The sequence below is a fragment of the Arachis duranensis genome, chromosome 10 (genome assembly GCF_000817695.3).
Source record: "Arachis duranensis cultivar V14167 chromosome 10, aradu.V14167.gnm2.J7QH, whole genome shotgun sequence".
Taxonomy (NCBI): domain Eukaryota; kingdom Viridiplantae; phylum Streptophyta; class Magnoliopsida; order Fabales; family Fabaceae; genus Arachis; species Arachis duranensis.
In genome coordinates, this window is record NC_029781.3 from 61,350,204 (window position 1) to 61,372,687 (window position 22,484).

Below are 22,484 nucleotides of genomic sequence, written 5' to 3' on the forward strand. Positions count from 1 at the left end.
AGGCAACTTTAAGTGCAAACTCTTATAATTACCTTCATAAAACACTTAGGGTGTGGTAAGAACATATTAGTGAGGCAAAGATAAAGAAAAGATAAAAAGTTGAAGAAAAGATAAAAATCGAAGAAAAAGTCTGTAAAATTTTAACAATAGAGAAACAGACAGAGACTAGTGAACAAACTAGGGCAACATAGTTAGTTCTTGATTTGCGAATAGGGTTAGGTATTATATGAAAAGTTAAACTGTTTCAGTATAGACTTAATGAAGCTATACTTGGGGCAGGCTAACTAATCATATCGAAATTTACATAAGCTTTAAATGCATACGTTAAATAGAGCAAGCAGAATAAAGTGAGGAAGCGCAGAGAAAGGAACAAACAGAGCAAAATAAAGAGACAAAGCGAAGAGAGTAATATGATAAAGAGTAGAGAACCTATTGAGAGGTCATCTGTTGCATTAAGGCAACCTCAGAGATATCCATATGTTCATCTACTGCATTGTAGCAGTCAGATAGATAATGGTGCAACCACTGAGAAACGCTTTCCTGCGGTACAGATCCATATTTTATTTCTATAAGGCAGAGGGGTTATTTCCTGCTACAGAAGTACCGTGACCACCTGTTCCATATCTGTAGTGGCAGAGGGGTTATTTCCTGTATACAGAAGGTGTGTCGGCATACAACCCTGCAGTGGCAGATGTGTTATTTCCTGCGTGCAGTGGACCCTGCGGTGGCAGAGGGGTTATTTCCTGTACACAGGGGTATAGCCAACAGGAAAGCCATATCCGGCTAGTAATTCTGGGTTACGTCGGGAGCGGGTAGAAACCGACAAATGAGCTCATTACCTGCACTAGGACTAGACATGCATCAGTCTTGTCTGCGCATTACTCTCTGTTGCATTCCTACTTGTGTTTGATCTATTTCTTTATGTTTGTTTGCTTGAGTGCTATGTCTATGCTTTATTTTCTTGCACTCTTCTATTTGTGTTCTGTTTTCTGTTTTCCCTATCTATTTTAACTACTGTTTACTGCTTTACTGTATTCTAATATCCATCTGCTAATCGAAAACGAATAAATGAATGTAACTAACAACCCCGACCCTACTAAGAACTCCCCAGTTCTTACCCTTTCTCTCCCTTCCTCCCCCTCAGATGGAGACGGGCGTGATCTTCTATGTGTTCGAGGACCCTTACGTCTACGAGGATCCGGTACATCACAGTTACTTCATCATGGGATTGGAGTCTCGTATTAGACGATATGCGTTACCTAATCGAGCCTTTCAACATCCTCTGTCTAGCCCGCATTTTGACCCTGATGCTCCTTACGACTTTCCCTCATCGTGGTTACATCCTGACGCACCTGTACATCCTTTTCCTGATGATCCCGAGCACCCTATACCAGCTCAACCTTTGAATGAGGTGGAACCTGAGCCTATCATTCCTGATGAGCCCGAGTTAGCTGGTGACAACGTACCTGTGATACCACCAGAGTGGGACTTTCCTCCTGAGCCGATCCCTGACTTTCCACAGCCTGATGAGCCGGCACTACCGGACGGTGGGGTAGCTCCTATATACGCGAACGGACCTGTGCTCGCGAATGGTTTTGTACATAGTGACAGCAGTGCTTCTGGTGGATCTGAGGGTATAGTTGTAGCTGCGGATGATGATGAGGAGGAGGATCCTGAGATAGAGATAGAGCAGGATGAGGAGGTGGACGAGCCTCACGGCGATTCTCCGAACGGCCACGAGTAGATATAGTTTGACTGCGGAAGGGGCATTCTTTTGATGACACTCTAGTCTAACATTATCGGATAGATAGTCTCTCACTTGTGTTAGTACACCCGAGGGCTAGGAGCTATATAGTGGTTAGGCTAGCCTGGGTGCCAGTTTAGCGGCTTTTTGTATGGGCCAAGCCCTGGGAGTGTCGTGTAAATATTAGCTACGTAGGATGACGAGGATGTAAACTGACTTGATCTTTTGTAAACGCTACATGTTTTGTTATTGTGTACATGATGTATATTATCTGCTGTGTTTCTATGTTTCTTTATGCCACTTTTCTATTATTCTCATTATATGCTTGTTTATTTTACCTGAACGTCCGCAACAAATAAAAAAATAAACTACTCGTAAAAATTTGCATCGCTCTAATAAGGAACAAGCTCAAATATTAAATAATAGATAACAATTAGGAAGGATAAGTTAGTAACACTTAGCTTCTTGTATGACCATGGCATACTGGGGGTTGGGTCGTTACAAGTTGGTATCAGAGCAGTTCGTTCCCAATAGAGCCTGGGGAGTGGACTGACTATGCTTCATTGCATACTCTGTTGTGTGTCACATGCTTATAGGATATCAATGTGATATGTGTTGCATGATTGTCTCTGTGTTTTCATTCTGGGATTGTTCACACTTGACTTGAAGTGTTAAGACTGATCACCTTAATAATGATTGTTTGGTGTGAACAGGACCACGATGGGTTCACGGAGACGAGGCGTACGGGAAGGAATTCCTAATGTTAACTATGAGAGGGAACAGGAGACGTTCATGACTACCATGAACGCTGTGGCTGAGGCAGTGCGTGAGGCTGCAGTAGCAGCGGCTAGGGCTGTTGATCGTCTTGGAGTGAGAAACGGGAATGAGAATGAGCATGGGGAAGATAGTGGAAATAATGAGAATAACTTATGGCATCTCGAAAGACCTATAACCCTTGCGACTTTTCTGAAGGTAAAACCGCCTAAGTTTAAAGGTACACTCGTTGCAACTGATGCTGACAATTGGTTTCGAGCTATCGAACGATCACTGCGAGCACAGCATGTTCCGGAAGGCCAACACGTGGAGTTCGCTACTTATATGCTGGAAGGAGAAGCTGAGCATTGGTGGCAGGGGATACAGCGACTATTGCAACAAGATGAAGGCAATATTCCTTGGAATACTTTTAAGGACGAATTTTATAAGAAGTATTTTCCGAGGGCAGCTCGTGATGCTAAGGAGATGAAACTTATGCAGCTGAAACAGGGTAATACAACTATTGCAGAATATGCCCGTAAATTTGATGACTTGTGCCGTTTCTCCAAGATCTGCCAAGGGAATCCTACTGACTTTGAAGAATGGAAGTGTTTGAAGTTCGAAGGGGGCCTTCGTGAGGATCTGATGAGTTCAGTAGTCCCATTGGAGATACGAAATTTTGCTGACCTGGTTAATAAGTGCAAGTTAGTGGAAGAATGTGCTAAGAAGGTAACTGCCTCTAAAGCAAGTCATCAAGGATTTCCACCAAGGAACTATAATAGTTCCAATTGGCAACCACGAAGGACAAACTTCAAGACCCCTGGTGTGCCGCAGCGAAGGAACCCACAAGCTGGTAACGCTCCTGCTCGCCCTACGGGTGGAAACGGAGGTAGACCAAGGCAGGATAATGGTAAACGACCTCAACAGGCACAAGTGAATATCGCATGTAGGCAGTGTGGAAAGGATCATGGTACCAGGCCTTGCCAAATCAGAACATTTACTTATTACAATTGTGGGGAACTGGGACACTTGGCGAGGAGTTGCCCAAAAGGACTTTCTCGAAATCCAATACGAACCCAGCAACAAGGTCGAGTGTTTGCCATGACTGCTGATGATGCTATACAATCAGACGCCCTGATCCAAGGTCAGTGTATTGTCAAAGATCGATTTCTAACTGTACTGTATGACTCGGGTGCATCGCATTCCTTTGTTTCTTTAACTGTTGCTCGTGAGTTGGGACTAGATTTTTCTGAGTTAAACTTTGATCTAATTGTCTATGTGTTAGTACACCTGCGTCCCAAAATGCTTTGACTAGTTTAGTGTGCCTGCAAGTACCATTCACTATTAGGAACAGAACTTTTATATATGATCTAATCTGTTTGCCTCTATGTGGTTTAGAAGTTATTCTAGGGTTAGATTGGTTATCTAAGTATCATGTTTTCCTTGATTGCTATCAAAGAACTGCTATTATTTCGTCTGATAGTTTAGATATTAAACCATTTCTGTCTCATACTTTATATCTGAATTCTGTAAGAGTTGCATTAGACGGGAGTGATTGTGAGGGGTACGTTCTGTTAGCGGCTAGCTCGAATGATAGTGAACTAAGCCTAGAACAAATCCAAGTAGTAAAGGAATTTCCTGATATTTTTCCGGATGACATACCTGAGTTTCCTCCTCAGCGAGAGATAGAATTTAGCATTGAACTTGTACCTGGAACCGGACCGATTTCCATAGCACCGTACCGGATGTCACCGTTGGAACTTGCAGAGTTGAAGAAGCAGTTGGATGTGCTACTTGGGAAGAAATTTATTCGTCCCAGCGCATCACCTTGGGGAGCTCCGGTATTGCTAGTAAAGAAGAAGGATGGTGGAATGAGACTTTGTGTAGATTACCGACAGTTAAATAAAGTCACTATCAAGAACAAGTATCCACTTCCACGAATAGATGATTTGATGGACCAGTTAAAAGGTGCAACTGTGTTTTCGAAGATTGATTTACGATCGGGCTATCACCAGATTCGAGTGAAAGAATCAGATATACCGAAGACTGCATTTAGAACTCGATATGGTCACTATGAGTATACGGTTATGTCGTTTGGACTAACTAATGCTCCTGCGATTTTCATGGATTACATGAATCGTATTTTCCGTCCGTACCTTGATCAGTTCGTAGTAGTCTTCATATACGACATTCTCATCTATTCGAAGACAGAAAGAGAGCATGAAGAGCATCTAAGGACAGTATTGCAGATACTAAGGACTCAAAAGTTATATGCTAAACTATCAAAGTGCGAGTTCTGGACAGAGAAGGTGGCATTTTTGGGACATGTTATATCGTAGGGAGGAATTACGGAGGATCCTTCAAAAATTGAAGCAGTAGTGGCGTGGGAACCACCTACGACCGTTACAGAAGTTCGGAGTTTTCTCGGACTTACTGGATATTACCGGAGGTTTATTAAAGGATTTTCACAGATAGCCTTACCTCTGACTTACCTTACACGAAAGGAAGTTCCATTCGTTTGGACGGCTGAGTGTGATAGAAGTTTCAAGATGCTTAAGGAAAAGTTAACAACTGCACCTGTATTAGTACTACCCGACCCGCAGAAACCTTTTGATGTATACTGTGACGCCTCTCATAAAGGACTTGGATGTGTGCTGATGCAAGACAAAAATGTGGTGGCTTATGCTTCTCGGCAGCTGAGACCTCATGAACGAAATTATCCGACGCATGATTTGGAGTTGGCTGCAGTAGTGTTTGCTCTGAAGATCTGGAGACACTATTTGTATGGCACTAAACTAGAAGTTTTCTCTGACCACAAAAGTTTAAAGTATATCTTTGACCAGAAGGATCTTAATATGCGACAGCGAAGGTGGATGGAGTTCCTGAAGGATTATGATTTTAAGTTAAGTTATCACCCAGGAAAAGCAAACTTGGTGGCAGACGCCTTGAGCAGGAAGAATTTTAGTATCTCTTGGATGATGATAAAGGAAGAGAAGCTACTCGTGGAATTTGAGGACCTTAAGTTGGCTATGACTGAGACGTCAAATGGAGTCCGTTTGGCCCAATTGCATATAATACCAGATTTTAAGATTAGGATTCAGCAAGCACAAGCACAGGACTCAGAAATGATGACGATGCTGAGACGGATGAAAGTAGAAGAACTAGAAGCTGTAAGACTAGATCGTAGCAGCCTCTGGAGATACAAGAACAGAATTTGTGTGCCTAGCTCTAGAGATTTATGGCAAAGGATTCTTGCAGAAGCTCATCAAAGTAGATTTTCTATACATCCTGGAGTAACAAAGATGTATCAGGATTTGAAACAAATGTTCTGGTGGCCAGGTTTGAAGAAAGAGGTAGCTGATTATGTCTCAAAATGTTTAACCTGCCAGAAGGTAAAGGTGGAACACCAGAGACCGTCAGGAACCCTGCAACCCTTAGAAATACCACAATGGAAATAGGAGCAGATCACTATGGATTTTGTTATGGGATTGCCAAGGACTTCAACGGGACACGATGCCATTTGGGTAATTGTGGACAGGTGGACAAAATCAGCGCACTTCCTTCCGATTCGAGTTGACTATACATTAGAAAGGCTGGCATGGATATATATTCAAGAAATCGTACGATTGCACGGAATACCTTCGTCAATTGTTTCAGATCGAGATCCGAGGTTTACTTCCAGATTTTGGGGAGCTTTCCAAAAAGCATTGGGAACAGAATTGCATGAGTACAGCATACCATCCTCAGACAGACAGACAATCAGAGCGGACAATCCAGACATTGGAAGACATGTTAAGATCTTGTGTGATGGACAACCAGGGCAGTTGGGATAGGTATTTGCCATTGATCGAGTTCGTCTATAACAACAGTTACCAACAAAGTATCGGGATGGCACCATATGAAGCTCCCTATGGAAGGAGATGTCAGACACCATTGTGTTGGAATGATGATGGAGAAGCTAGTGTCTTGGGTCTAGACTTAGTGCAAGAAACTACTAAGAAGATAAAGGGGATTCGCCAGAAGATCCAGACAGCACAGAGTCGTCAAAAGAGCTATGTTGATAATAGACGTAGACCCTTAGAGTTTAGTGAGGGCGACCATGTCTTTCTTAAAGTAACCCCGACTACTGGAATAGGTAGAGCCCTTAAGACTAAAAAGCTTAACCCTCAATACATAGGACCTTTCCAAATACTTAAAAGAGTCGGTCTAGTAGCTTATCAAGTAGCCCTTCCTCCATATCTATCAAACTTTCATGATGTTTTTCATGTCTCGCAACTTAAGAAATATATTCCCGATGAGAGTCACATTTTAAAACCAGAGACAGTACAGTTACGAAATGATTTGACATATCAAGCATCACCAGTTCAGATCGTAGAAAGAAGTGATAAGCAGCTGAGAGGCAAGACTGTTCGCTTAGTCAAAGTAGCTTGGGAACAAAGAGGAGAAGAAGAACACACCTGGGAACTGGAGGATAAGATGAAAGCTAATTACCCGCATCTATTCTCAGGTAACTAAAATTTTGAGGGCAAAATTTTCTTTTAGGAGGGTAGAATGTAACAACCCCGGTTTTTGAGTATGCGAGATCTTTTCTGAAAGTACGGAGAACTCCGGAGGATCAGTAAGGGTTTTGAACCTTTTATGAGGCAAGCTCGATAATGCAGTTACGAAGAACATAGTTTTTGAACCGTATCGGTTAGGAGTTTTGATCCGGTTTTTCGTAAATAGTCTCAGTTTGACAAACCGGACTCGATTCATGAGAGAAGAGGGATAATAGGGTAATATCATCATTATATGAGTATTAGAAGCTTCTTGAATGATATTATAAGGTTACCTGGTCAGTTTTAGTTAAAAACAGAAAATCGGTTTAACCGGGTTCACAGTTTACTGGTGTAGCTTAGCACCAGCACTCTCTGATGACTTTAGCAATGCTAAGGCCTCATTATTCATGTTTTATTCTCATAATAAATATGTTACTAGTGTCATTTATGCTAGTAGCTCAGAAAATAAATTTTAGAGATATTTTTACAAATGTTCCGATACATCTAGTTTTAGTAGTTATACACCTGAGATATTTTAATATTACTTTAATCCACCTCCAAGCCAACCAATCACAACTCACCCTACAATCCCAAGACCGCTAAGGCTGTCTCATTTTCACCTTGTGGCCGAAAATAGGAAGAGAGAAAAAGAGAGAAAAGTTCTTAGTTCCAAATCTTCAAAGCTTGATTTCTGCTGAACTAAAACTCAAATCAAAATTCCAATCCGACCAAAATGATCCTCTCTTCTTTCTCTACATGATCATATGACTTATCAAGGCTGGGATCAAGATGAGTTGGCTGCACCATCTCTCTTAGGTAGGGTGTCACGAAATTAATCTTGATTATTTGTGTTTGAGATGTGTGAAGGTTGTATTATTTGGCTGTGTTAAAAATTGGTTGCATATGTGATTGATTCTTGGTGAAAATTTGGTGAAATTTTGATGAAATTTGATGAAATTCAAGCTTTAAAGTTCATGTTCTTGGGCAGCTGGAAAAACGAAACCCTAAGCTTAAATTGAGGTTCAATTTGTGTTGAAATCATGTAGAAAAGATGGGATTTTAGTTGCTGCTAATTTATTATGAATTATAGTAAAAACCGGTTGCTGAAAAGACTGAAAAACGGGTAAAAACAGATAAAGAATTTGAAGAACATGAAGAACACTTTGAGTGTGATGAAGAACAATGAAAACAGGCCTTAGATCTTAAAAAGGGCAAGGAAGTAAAATTTTTGGTGTTCAAGGGAGGAACAGGCAGTTTTCTGTAAAAGCTTTAGAAAGACAACTTTAAGTGCAGAATCTTATAATTACCTTCATAAAACACTTAGGGTGTGGTAAGAACATATTAGTGAGGCAAAGATAAAGAAAAGATAAAAAGTTGAAGAAAAGATAAAAATCGAAGAAAAAGTCTGTAAAATTTTAACAATAGAGAAACAGACAGAGACTAGTGAACAAACTAGGGCAACATAGTTAGTTCTTGATTTGCGAATAGGGTTAGGTATTATATGAAAAGTTAAACTGTTTCAGTATAGACTTAATGAAGCTATACTTGGGGCAGGCTAACTAATCATATCGAAATTTACATAAGCTTTAAATACATACGTTAAATAGAGCAAGCAGAACAAATTGAGGAAGCGCAGAGAAAGGAACAAACAGAGCAGAATAAAGAGACAAAACGAAGAGAGTAATATGATAAAGAGTAGAGAACCTATTGAGAGGTCATCTGTTGCATTAAGGCAACCTCAGAGATATCCATATGTTCATCTACTGCATTGTAGCAGTCAGATAGATAATGGTGCAACCACTGAGAAACGCTTTCCTGCGGTACAGATCCATATTTTATTTCTGTAAGGCAGAGGGGTTATTTCCTGCTACAGAAGTACCGTGACCACCTGTTCCATTTCTGTAGTGGCAGAGGGGTTATTTCCTGTATACAGAAGGTGTGTCGGCATACAACCCTGCAGTGGTAGATGTGTTATTTCCTGCGTGCAGTGGACCCTGTGGTGGTAGAGGGGTTATTTTCTGTACACAGGGGTATAGCCAATAGGAAAGCCATATCCGGCTAGTAATTCTGGGTTACGTCAGGAGCGGGTAGAAACCGACAAATGAGCTCATTACCTGCACTAGGACTAGACATGCATCATTCTTGTCTGCACATTACTCTCTGTTGCATTTCTACTTGTGTTTGATCTATTTCTTTATGTTTGTTTGCTTGAGTGCTATGTCTATGCTTTATTTTCTTGCACTCTTCTGTTTGTGTTCTGTTTTCTATTTTCCCTATCTATTTTAACTACTGTTTACTACTTTACTGTATTCTAATATCCATCTGCAAATCGAAAACGAATAAATGAATGTAACTAACAACCCCGACCCTACTAAGAACTCCCCAGTTCTTACCCTTTCTCTCCCTTCCTCCCCCTCAGATAGAGACGGGCGTGATCTTCTATGAGTTCGAGGACCCTTACGTCTACGAGGATCTGGTACATCACAGTTACTTCATCATGGGATTGGAGTCTCGTATTAGACGATATGCGTTACCTAATCGAGCCTTTCAACATCCTCTGTCTAGCCCGCATTTTGACCCTGATGCTCCTTACGACTTTCCCTTATCGTGGTTACATCCTGACGCACCTGTACATCCTTTTCCTGATGATCCCGAGCACCCTATACCAGCTCAACCTTTGAATGAGGTGGAACCTGAGCCTATCATTCCTGATGAGACCGAGTTAGATGGTGACTACGTACCTGTGATACCACCAGAGTGGGACTTTCCTCCTGAGCCGATCCCTGACTTTCCACAGCCTGATGAGCCGGCACTACCGGACGGTGGGGTAGCTCCTATATACGCGAACGGACCTGTGCTCGCGAATGGTTTTGTATATAGTGACAGCAGTGCTTCTGGTGGATCTGAGGGTATAGTTGTAGCTGCGGATGATGAGGAGGAGGAGGATCCTGAGATAGAGATAGAGCAGGATGAGGAGGTGGACGAGCCTCACGGCGATTCTCCAAACGGCCACGAGTAGATATTGTTTGACTGCGGAAGGGGCATTCTTTTGATGACACTCTAGTCTAACATTATCGGATAAATAGTCTCTCACTTGTGTTAGTACACCCGAGAGCTAGGAGCTATATAGTGGTTAGGCTAGCCTGGGTGCCAGTTTAGCGGCTTTTTGTATGGGCCAGGCCCTGGGAGTGTCGTGTAAATATTAGCTACGTAGGATGACGAGGATGTAAACTGACTTGATCTTGTGTAAACGCTACATGTTTTGTTATTGTGTACATGATGTATATTATCTGCTGTGTTTCTATGTTTCTTTATGCCACTTTTCTATTATTCTCATTATATGCTTGTTTATTTTACCTGAACGTCCGCAACAAATAAAAAAATAAACTACTCGTAAAAATTTGCATCGCTCTAACAAGGAACAGGCTCAAATATTAAATAATAGATAACAATTATCTTGTATGACCATGGCATACTGGGAGTTGGGTCGTTACAGATGTTAGTCTTGTAGGTTTTCCTGAGTCCTTGTTATGTTAACTGCCTCCAAAGGATGCCCCTGGATCTTTTTTGGTGTAGGTCCTGGGGTTTCCTTTTGTTGCCTGTACTACGCTAGATTATATTGTCCGAGTTGTTTTGCTTTTGTCTGAGATGTTTTTGAGTAATCCAATCTTCTTTTCTTGTTGTAGGACTAGTTTACTGATAAACCACTATTTTATAGTTTATATTGTCTTTAATTGTGTGGTTTTGTCGTGATCCTTACCCACTTATTCATCAATTTAGCATGCATTTAGATTTCCTTCCTGAATTTATTACATGTTTGAAAATTGCTTCCTAGAGACTTTAATTATTTAATTTTAATTCTCCTATATTGCATTCGATGCCGTAATCTGTGTGTCAAGTGTTTCAGCCTTTATAGGGCATGAATGAGACGAAGATTGGAGAGGAAGCTAGCAAAAATGGAAGGAACACAAGAATTTGAGGAGATAACCAGCGAGAAGTGACGCGGTCGCATGGCTCACGTGACCGCGCAAAGGAACGCAAATCGCAGTGACGCGGCCGCATGGCTTGCGCGGCCGTGCGGATTGGGAAACACAAGCAACGCGGTAGCATGGACGACGCGAATGCGTGAAGAGGAAAAGCGCAAGTGACGCGTCTGCATGGATGACGCAATCGCGTGGCATGCGCGATCTGCATAATCTGCAGAATCCGAAACCAGCGATTTTGGACCCTATTTCAGCCCAGTTTTCGGCCTGGAACAGTAGACTAGAGTCAGAGAATATGCAGAAACAACACAGACACATTCATTCAGTAGTTTAGATCTAGTTTTTCACTCTCTTAGGTTTTTCTCTCTAGTTTCTAGAATTTTAATTTTCAATTGGTCTTAGCATTGGAACATTGAGAAGAGTTATTTCCTCATCAAGACTTCATCACTCTAGTTTGTTCTCTTAACTTGGTTTTATTCTTCCATATTCTTTGTTATGTTCAATTTTGTCATTCAGATACTTTTATGATTAATTGATGCAAGGATTATTTCTTTTTAATTTAATTTCAATTCCAATAATCATGTCTTCTTTTAATTCCCTTTCATGTGCCATGGATTCTTTATTTACAATGCGTGAGTAGTTTCATTACTTGATGGGGAATTGATTAAAAGGAACTCTTGAGTTGGAAGGATTGAAGAAAAAAATTTGTAGTTGGGTTAATTGTTGGATTGCTATCCTGTCACCAACGCCAATCCCTTTGAACTAAGTGGGTTGTAACTCGTGAACAGATCTGGCATTCTAACTTATTTGACTTTCCCTTACCTAGTAAATAAAGGATAACCAAACAGAATAACCATTAATTATAAATCAATCTTAAAAAAATCATTCCATCAATGATAGAGATTCTAACCAATCAATTCCCAGTCAAGGCTTTTATTTATATTATTTAAAATTCCTCAATTTAAATCCCAATTTACTTAGCTCAACTTTTTGGAATATCTGATTAATAAAACAGCACACTTTTCTGCAACTCGTTGGGAGACGACCTGGGACTTAAAACTCCCAGTAATTTTAATTTATACTTTCTGTGACATATTTCTAAATTGATAGGCAGATTTTCGGTGAGTTAAGAACTATACTTGCAACATAACCATTTTAATAAATTTTTAATTCACCAGCTTCTACACTCCATCAATTTTTGGCGCCGTTGCCGGGGAGTTGCAATAGAGTGCTAATTTTATTAATTAGAATATATTTACTTGCATTTTATTTAATTTTGCTACTATGAGCTGCATGCTTCTTCCGTCAAATGACACGTTCACTTCCTGATCCGCGCTTGCTAAAATTCGATCCTGAAATTGAAAGAACAATTTCACGAATAAGGTGAGAACAGCGTAGATTAGTCCGCTATGAGGGCGGATTTGAAAGTGAATCTGAGGAAGAAACCAGCCCCCGTTCTACTGATTCGGTTGTTTTACGTGCAGAAAACATGGCAGCTAGAAGAGTTACCATTCAGGAGGAAGGAGCTCCTGATTTTACAATGCAACCGTTTCAAGCGCATCATCCAGCGGTAGCTACGGATTTTGAAATAAAGATCGCACTGCTAAATTTGATGCCCAAGTTTCATGTTCTACCTGCTCAAGAGCCTATCAAGCACTTGAGAGATTTCCAGGCAGCCTGTTCTACTGTCAGGCATGATGGCACTGATGAAACTTCAATTCTGCTGAAAGCTTTTCCATTCTCTCTTGAGGGAAAAGCAAGAGAGTGGTACTACACTCAACCTCTAGCAAATGTATCCAACTGGGATACACTCAGAAAGGAATTTCTGGAGAAATTCTTTCCATCTGAAGTTACTGATAAATTGAGGAAGGATATCTCTACAATTGTTCAGGATGACAATGAGACTCTCTTTGAATACTGGGAGCGCTTCAATAATCTTCTGGAAGCATGCCCCCACCACATGATTGACAAGATCGTGCTACTCAGCTATATCACACAAGGTATGAGGCCCCAAGATAAGACCACATTGGAAAGTGCCAGCAATGGGTCTATGAAGAAGTACAAGACCACTAATGAAGCTTGGCAATTGATCAGTGATTTAGCTGAATCTACTCGGAATCACAGACAGAAGCAAGGCCGTTCAAGGGCCGTTGCAGAAGTATATTCTAGCATAGAGACTGCTGCTCTAAATCGAAGCATCTGTGAGATGACCAACCTGCTGAAGCAAATGTAGTTAAATCAACAAGCTCAGCAAACTCAACTGCAGCAAAACCAACAGCTAGTTCCACAAAAAATTTGCGGAATTTGTGCTGATTACAGCCATTACACTGATGAATGCCCGCAACTCCAACAAGAAAACAACATGGTGGCATCCACTCACAACTTTTATGACCGCCCCAACCAAGGGTACAATCAAAATGGAAATAATAACCATGGATGGCAGGACAATTCAAACCAGAATTGGAGGGACAACAATAATAGGGGAGGCAGAGATAATCAGGGAAATCAGAGGTGGAATAATTACAACAACAGGCAGCAAAATCAACCTTACCGAGCACCTCACCTGAGGCAAAACCAAGGACCACCGAACAATCAGCAGCAAACCTCTCAATTTACTCATTCTTCTATATCTTCTAATGAAGATTTATTACAAGCTTTTGAGAAAAGACAACTGGCCATGGAAAATACCATCGTGAACAGTATTAACGCCAGTCTGAATGGTTTCACCTCTACTCTGCAAGCTTTTATGACATAACTTGGTTCAGCACAAAATTCCAGTAACCAACCTTCAAGCACCACTGGAGTCCCCTCTCAACCATTACCCAATCCAAAGGGAGGCATTAATGCCATCCCCCTGAGGTCCGGAACCACACTGCAGGAGAGGAATCAGGAGGAACCAAGCTCACCAGAATATGCCTCAGCTGAAGAGTTGGTAGAAATCGAAGATGTTGAAGAGGAAGAGGATATACAGGACATAGCTGAAGAAGAGATAGCTCAACCACATGAAGAAGTACAAAAAGGTGCAGGCACCACAAAAAACACTACTCCCATTCCGTTTCCACAACTTGCAAGGAAGCCTAGGAAGCAGTTGGAACCTGATCCTAAAATGGTAGAAATATTTAAAAAGGTTGAGGTAACTGTTCCCCTTTTTGATGTTATTTAGCAGGTACCTAAATATGCAAAGTTTCTAAAAGACTTATGTATCCATAAATACAAAATTAATGAATTAGAAACTATTCCTTTAGGTAGTTCTATATCTGCTTTAATGGGAGGATTACCTGAAAAATGTAGTGATCCAGGTCCTTGCATAGTTAGTTGTACTATTGGTGGTGTAGTACTTTATGATTGCATGTGTGATTTAGGAGCATGTGTCAGTATAATGCCTTTGTCTATATATGATGTTTTAAGGCTCCCTCCCTTAAAATGGTTGGCAGCTCGTTTTGTGTTAGCAGATAAAAGCATTATTACAGTGGCTGGAGTTGCTGAAGATGTTTTGGTGAACATTAAAGGGCTCACATTTCCCACTGATTTTTATATCTTGGAGATGCCCCATAATGATTCAGATAAGCCATCATCAATCCTACTTGGAAGACCATTCCTGAAGACATCAAAATTCAAATTGGATGCTTTTTTAGGGACATACTCCTTTGAAATAGATGGCCGCATAGTAATCTTCAATCTGAATGGAGTCATTGACAACCCCCCAGAAGATCGTTCTATCTTCCAGTGTGATGTCATAGACGAAAGTGTGGCTGAAGTTCAAAAGGAAGAGTTTGAAGAGAGGCACGCTGGACAAGGTCCAAGGGTGGGGACCCTCTTAACTGACAATGAGGACACTTCGCCATTTTCACAAGCCCCAGATAACACAGAGCCTGCCCCTGATCAAAAGTTAGAATTGAAACCTCTCCCTCCACATCTCAAATATGCTTACCTTGAGGATGAGCAGAAGCTTCCTGTTATTATTGCAAGAGAACTGACTTCTCAACAAGAAGAATAGCTACTTGATGTGCTGAGGAAGCATAAGAAGGCAATTGGGTGGAGTTTGGCAGACATAGTGGGAATCAACCCTCAAGTATGCGAGCACAGAATATTTTTAGAAGAGGGAGCAAGACCTGTCCGTCAACCACAAAGAAGATTGAATCCTACCATCTTGGAAGTTGTCAAAAAGGAAGTAACCAGACTATTGGAGGCCGTTATCATATATCCCATTTCAGACAGTGAATGGGTAAGCCCAGTACAAGTGGTGCCCAAGAAGTCCGGAGTCACTACCATGAAGAATGAGCATGGAGAGCTCATAGCAACTAGAGTTCAGAATGCTTGGAGAGTCTGCATTGATTACAGACGTCTCAACCAAGCTACTCGTAAGGATCACTACCCACTTTCATTCATTGATCAAATGCTGGATCGCCTGTCAGGTAAATCACATTATTGCTTTTTAGATGGTTACACAGGTTATTTCCAGATTCATATAGCTCCTGAGGATCAGGAAAAGACTACTTTTACATGTCCTTTTGGGACCTACGCTTATAAGAGAATGCCCTTTGGCTTGTGCAATGCACCAGCTACTTTCCAAAGGTGCATGATGAGTCTTTTCTCTGATCTTATTGAGGACTGTATGGAAGTTTTTATGGACGATTTTAGCGTTTATGGTGATTCTTTTAACCTTTGCTTAGATGGATTATGTAGAGTATTAGATAGATATATTAATACAAACCTTGTACTGAATTTTGAAAAATGCCACTTTATGGTAAAGCAAGGGATTGTATTAGGACATGTGGTATCTAATAATGGCATTTTTGTAGATCCAGCAAAGGTGAATGTTATTTCTAGTTTACCTTACCCCTCTTCTGTGAGGGAAGTCCATTCGTTCCTTTGCCATGCAGGTTTCTACAGGAAATTTATTAAGGACTTTAGTAAGGTGGCACTTCCCCTATCCAGATTACTACAAAAGGATGTTGAGTTTGAGTTCAGTGAGGATTGCAAACAAGCATTTGATAAGCTAAAGACTGCTCTAACTCAAGCTCCAATTGTGAGAGGACCCGACTGGAGCCAGCCATTTGAAATCAAGTGCGATGTTTCCAACCATGCAGTAAGAGCAGCGTTGGCTCAGCGTGAAGGTAAGAATCCTTTTGTTATTGCCTATGCGTCTAAGACTTTAGACACTGCCCAGTCCAATTATACTACTACTGAGAAAGAGCTACTTGCTATTGTTTTTGCTCTGGATAAATTCCGGGCTTATTTACTTGGTACTAGGGTAGTAGTGTATTCGGACCATGCAGCTCTAAAGTATCTATTGGCTAAAAAGGAATCCAAACCAAGACTTATACGTTGGATACTGCTGTTACAAGAATTTGATTTAGAAATCAAGGATAGGAGTGGTAATCAAAATTTAGTAGCAGACCACTTGAGTCGCTTTGAACATAATAAGGATGATTCTACTCCTATAGATGATAATTTTCCTTTTGACAACCTGCAAGCAGTATCTGAAGTAGTCCCTTGGTATGCACCTGTTGCTAATTATTTAGTTAGCCGCACATTTCCTCCACATTTTTCTAAACGTCAAAGAGACAAGCTGAAAAGCGAGTCTAAATATTATATATGGGATGACCCATATTTATGGAGATGTGGCGCTGACCAGATAATTAGACGTTGTGTACCTCAATCAGAATTCCAGTCCATTTTAGAGGCCTGTCACTCATCTAAGAGTGGAGGACATTTTGGCCCTCAACGAACAGCTAGAAAGATCTTAGACTGTGGATTCTGGTGGCCTACTCTTTTTAGAGATGCTGCTGAGTTTTGTAAATCTTGTCACCCATGCCAGAAATTTGGTAACATATCCAAGAGAGATGAGATGCCTCAACAATATATGCTTTTCTGTGAAATTTTTGATGTTTGGGGCATTGACTTCATGGGTCCATTTCCAAATTCTAGTGGATATTTTTATATATTGCTAGCTGTAGATTATGTTTCCAAATGGGTGGAAGCAATTCCTACCCGCACTGATGATGCTAACACTATTGTTTCCTTTGTGAGAAACCATATTATACACGAGCGATCGTGAGCGATCAAGGCACCCATTTTTATAACAGGAGACTAACAGGATTGATGAAGAAGCATGGGATAATCCATAAAGTTGCAATAGCTTACCATCCCCAAACTAATGGGCAAGCCGAGGTGTCAAACAGAGAAATTAAACGTATCTTACAAAAGATAGTAAAGCCTCACAGAAAAGACTGGAGCACCAGACTACAAGATGCACTGTGGGCATATAGAATAGCATACAAGACACCCATTGGGATGAGTCCCTACCGCTTAGTATATGGAAAAGCTTGTCATCTCCCAGTTGAAATCGAACACAGAGCCTTCTGGGCAGTTAAAGAGTGCAACATGGAAATTGAGAAGGCCGGAGCTGAAAGGAAGTTGCAACTGTAGGAACTGGAGAACCTTCGCCTAGAAGCTTATGAGAACTCCAGAATATATAAGGAAAAGATGAAAGCTGTGCATGATCAAAACATCAAGAAGAGAGAGTTCCAACTTGGAGATTTTGTTCTCCTTTACAAATCTCAACTGAGGCTCATGCCTAGTAAGTTGAGATCAAAATGGGAAGGTCCATACAGAGTAGAGAAGGCTGAACCGTACGGAGTTTATCACCTAAGCCATCCTTCAAGCTCTGAACTTATTAAGGTTAATGGACACCGCCTGAAGCTGTACCATGGTGAGAAGGTGCAGAAAAGCAAGGAGCTTGAGATCTTCCACTTGGAAGATCCCCACATAGCAACAGATTGAGCTAGTGGAGCGTCCAACTTACGGACGTTAAAGCAAAGTGCTTGGTGGGAGACAACCCACCGCGGTATGATCGTTCTTTTCTTCACTTTTAGTTTTTCTTCTTTAAATAACTCTTCTCTTTATTAGTGCTTTCGTGCTCTTTCAATTACATGTCTTTATCTTTTCTTAAAAAACAAAAATTTTGCCATGCGACGCAATCGCACCAGCGACGCGTCCGCGTGGCAGGGGGAGTAAAGAAAAAAAAATGAACAGAAAGTTACGTAGGAGCAGCGCTGGAGTCGTGCCAAAGGCACAAATTATTCCACGCGACCGCGTCGCATGGAAATCATGGCCTCCCACGCGGCCGCGTGCCCTGCATTTTCGACGTCAAAGGGTGCACAATGCTATATTGTGCGAGAGTAGTGCTGGATTGGTGCTGGAAGCATAATCCTTGTCACGCGACCGCGTCGCCGACGCGGCCGTGTCAATTATTTTCTGATGCACACTCACGCGATCGCGTGACCCACGCGATCGCGTCACCCAATTTTGGCAATTAAAATGAATCGAACAGAGAGTTGTGCTGGAGCGAGGCTGCACTCGCGCCAGCAGCGCAACACGGGTCACGCGACCGCGTGACTGACGCGATCGCGTCGTCTTACCTGATCCGCAACCACGCGAACGCGTGCCTTCCGCGGCCGCGTCGCATGCGCTGCACAGCTCAACCCAATAGCCAACTTATCTTATCTTTCTCTCCTCCAATTCCTACTTTTTCTTTTCCCCCTTCTTTCTTCTTTCTCCCTTCCCCCTTCTACCTCACCTTTCACTCTCTCTCTCTCCCCCCTCCATTAACAAGGTTTTACCTTCTTCTTCCTTCTTCTCTTTTCCATCATTCTTATTATATTATGTATATATATTATTATTTTCTTTTTCTTTTCTTTTTCTTTTCAAATCCTTCTTTTTCTTTCTTCTTCTTCTTTTCTTTTTACATGGTGTTAGAAACCTTTTGAGTCATTATTTATCATTATATGCTTGTGGATTCTTGCCAATTGTTTGACAATTATTTTTCTCCTATTTAAGGGATTGCTTGCATGTTTCTCTTCATATTTTCTATACCCTATTTACCATGCATGCTATATGTTTGTGAAAAAGCTCATGTGGCATTATGCACTTCTCTATGTTGCTATACTATTCAATGCTTGCTTTTCACAACTTTTCCTTGTTAATTTTATTAATTAGATTTAATTGTCAATACAAACGTGACAGTTTGTTACAAATGGTAATCTAAACTGGACATTGTATGTTTGATATATGCTATTCATGTCTTTGCCTGCATGCCAATAGACCTCTTGCATTCCATTGTCCTACATGCACTTGCTATATTTCCATTAACGTGCTTTTCACATGTAATCCGGACCATATGTTAATGCCATTTATCTTTATTGTGCATTGACTATCACTTACAATACCCTCTTCCTTGCTCTATCTCTTTGAATTTAATTTCCTTTCTCTTCCCTTCTTTCAGGATGGCCACCAAGAAAGGAAAAGAGAAAGCTACTTCCAAACCTCCAGCAAGAAGAGGAACTAAAAGAGCATTAGTGGCAGAGCCTTCTTCAACCGCAGTCAAGCCCTCAACAAACAGAGTTAAAAGGATAATAAAGGTTGACGACAAGGAGAAAGCCTTTCCAGCAAAGGACACTACGCGATTTCCCAATCGCTACTGTAAGCAGATGTTCCCTATCCTAGCAGAAAGGAACTATAACAATGAATATCTTCTTATCCTCCCGTCCAATATTACCACCTTTGTTGAGCCGCAAATTGAGCGAAGGCAATGGGGTTTCCTACGGAGACAGCCAAGGCAGGTCAATCTTTCTTGGGTAGTTGAGTTCTACTCCAACTTCTACATACCAACCCTGCAGTCTGTTTATGTCCGGCAGAAGCAAGTCCCTAACACAGAAGAGGCCATTCAGCAAGTTCTGAGTTTTCCCCCTATTCCAGTAGGAATGGACGCTTTTCAAGAAGCCACCCTTCAGCGCCAAAGATACCAATTTGACTGGGACTCCGTTCTCGGAGTCATCGCTTTACCTGGCAGCCATTGGATCTACGGATACCACCGCAACCGCCCTAAGGGAATCTTGGCTTCCGCACTTACCTTGGAGGCTCACGTATGGGCACAGATCATGTCCCATTATGTCTTTCCAAGCACTCATGAGTCCTTCTTCACTACGGACATGGTTGTTCTACTATGGTGCATCCTTACAGACCAACCTCTGGATCTCTCAAGACACATCCGGCATGCTATGAAGCATGTACAAATCGCGGGCAACTTACCTTACCCTGCCTTGGTCTCAAATCTTGTCTCAGCAGCCGGAGTCTCCTGTAGAGCTGGGGACATCAAAGCCATGCTTCCACGGGATGATCAATATGTGGAGTGCAGAAGCTGGTGAATTAAAAATTTATTAAAATGGTTACATTGCAAGTATTAGCATCATCAGTGCGGGTAGGAATTGCTTCCACGCATTTGGAAACATAATCTACAGCTAACAATATATAAAAATATCCACTAGAATTTGGAAATGGACCCATGAAGTCAATGCCCCAAACATCAAAAATTTCACAGAAAAGCATATATTGTTGAGGCATCTCATCCCTCTTGGATATGTTACCAAATTTCTGGCATGGGTGACAAGATTTACAAAACTCAGCAGCATCTTTAAAAAGAGTAGCCCACTAGAATCCACAGTCTAAGATCTTTCTAGCTGTTCGTTGAGGGCCAAAATGTCCTCCACTCTCAGATGAGTGACAGGCCTCTAAAATGGACTGAAATTATGATTGAGGTACACAACGTCTAATTATCTGGTCAGCGCCACATCTCCATAAATATGGGTCATCCCATATATAATATTTAGACTCGCTTTTCAGCTTGTCACTTTGATGTTTAGAAAAATGTGGAGGAAATGTGCGGCTAACTAAATAATTAGCAATAGGTGCATACCAAGGGACTACTTCAGATACTGCTTGCAGGTTGTCAAAAGGAAAATTATCATTTATAAGAGTAGAATCATCCTTAATATGTTCAAACTCTTGTAACAGCAGTATCCAACGTATAAGTCTTGGTTTGGATTCCTTTTTAGCCAATAGATACTTTAGAGCTGCATGGTCCGAGTACACTACTACTCTAGTACCAAGTAAATAAGCCCGGAATTTATCCAGAGCAAAAACAATAGCAAGTAGCTCTTTCTCAGTAGTGGTATAATTGGACTGGGCAGTGTCTAAAGTCTTAGACGCATAGGCAATAATAAAAGGATTTTTACCTTCACGCTGAGCTAGTGCTGCTCCTACTGCATGGTTGGAAGCATCGCACATGATTTCAAATGGCTGGCTCCAATCGGGTCCTCTCACAATTGGAGCTTGAGTTAGAGCAGTCTTTAGCTTATCAATGCTTGTTTGCAATCCTCACTAAACTCGAACTCAATATCCTTTTGTAGTAATCTGGATAAGGGAAGTGCCACCTTACTAAAGTCCTTAATAAATCTCCTGTAGAAACCTGCATGGCCAAGGAACGAACGGACTTTCCTCACAGAAGAGGGGTAAGGTAAACTAGAAATAACATTCACCTTTGCTGGGTCTACAGAAATGCCATTATTAGATACCACATGTCCCAATACAATCCCTTACTTTACCATAAAGTGGCATTTTTCGAAATTCAATACAAGGTTTGTATTAATACATCTATCTAATACTCTAGATAATCCATCTAAGCAAAGGTTAAAGAATCACCATAAACGCTAAAATCGTCCATAAAAACTTCCATACAGTCCTCAATAAGATTAGAGAAAAGACTCATCATGCACCTTTGGAAAGTAGCTGGTGCATTGCACAAGCCAAAGGGCATTCTCTTATAAGCGTAGGTCCCAAAAGGACATGTAAAAGTAGTCTTTTCCTGATCCTCAGGAGCTATATGAATCTGGAAATAACCTGTGTAACCATCTAAAAAGTAATAATGTGATTTACCTGACAGGCGATCCAGCATTTGATCAATGAATGGAAGTGGGTAGTGATCCTTACGAGTAGCTTGGTTGAGACGTCTGTAATCAATGCAGACTCTCCAAGCATTCTGAACTCTAGTTGCTATGAGCTCTCCATGCTCATTCTTCATGGTAGTGACTCTGGACTTCTTGGGCACCACTTGTACTGGGCTTACCCATTCACTGTCCGAAATGGGATATATGATAACGACCTCCAATAGTCTGGTTACTTCCTTTTTGACAACTTCCAAGATGGTAGGATTCAATCTTCTTTGTGGTTGACGGACAGGTCTTGCTCCCTCTTCTAAAAATATTTTGTGCTCGCATATTTGAGGGTTGATTCCCACTATGTCTGCCAAACTCCACCCTATTGCCTTCTTATGCTTCCTCAACACATCAAGTAGCTGTTCTTCTTGTTGAGAAGTCAGTTCTCTTGCAATAATAACCGGAAGCTTCTGCTCAACCTCAAGGTAAGCATATTTGAGATGTGGAGGGAGAGGTTTCAATTCTAACTTTTGATCATGGACAGGCTCTGGGTTATCTGGGGCTTGTGAAAATGGCGAAGTGTCCTCATTGTCAGTTAAGAAGGTCCCCACACTTGGACCCTGTCCAGTGTGCCTCTCTTTAAACTCTTCCTTTTGAACTTCAGCCACACTTTCGTCTATGACATCACACT

At 41.3% G+C, this 22,484-nt stretch overlaps 1 non-coding gene across 1 annotated transcript; it reads right to left on the reverse strand.

Annotated features, from left to right (window-relative positions):
• Window positions 1-12,876: 12,876 nt before the first annotated feature.
• On the reverse strand, window positions 12,877-12,980 carry LOC127743564 (small nucleolar RNA R71). Its single transcript, XR_008004949.1, has one exon. It is a non-coding gene; the product is annotated as a small nucleolar RNA R71 (small nucleolar RNA).
• Between the last annotated feature and the right edge of the window lie 9,504 nt (window positions 12,981-22,484).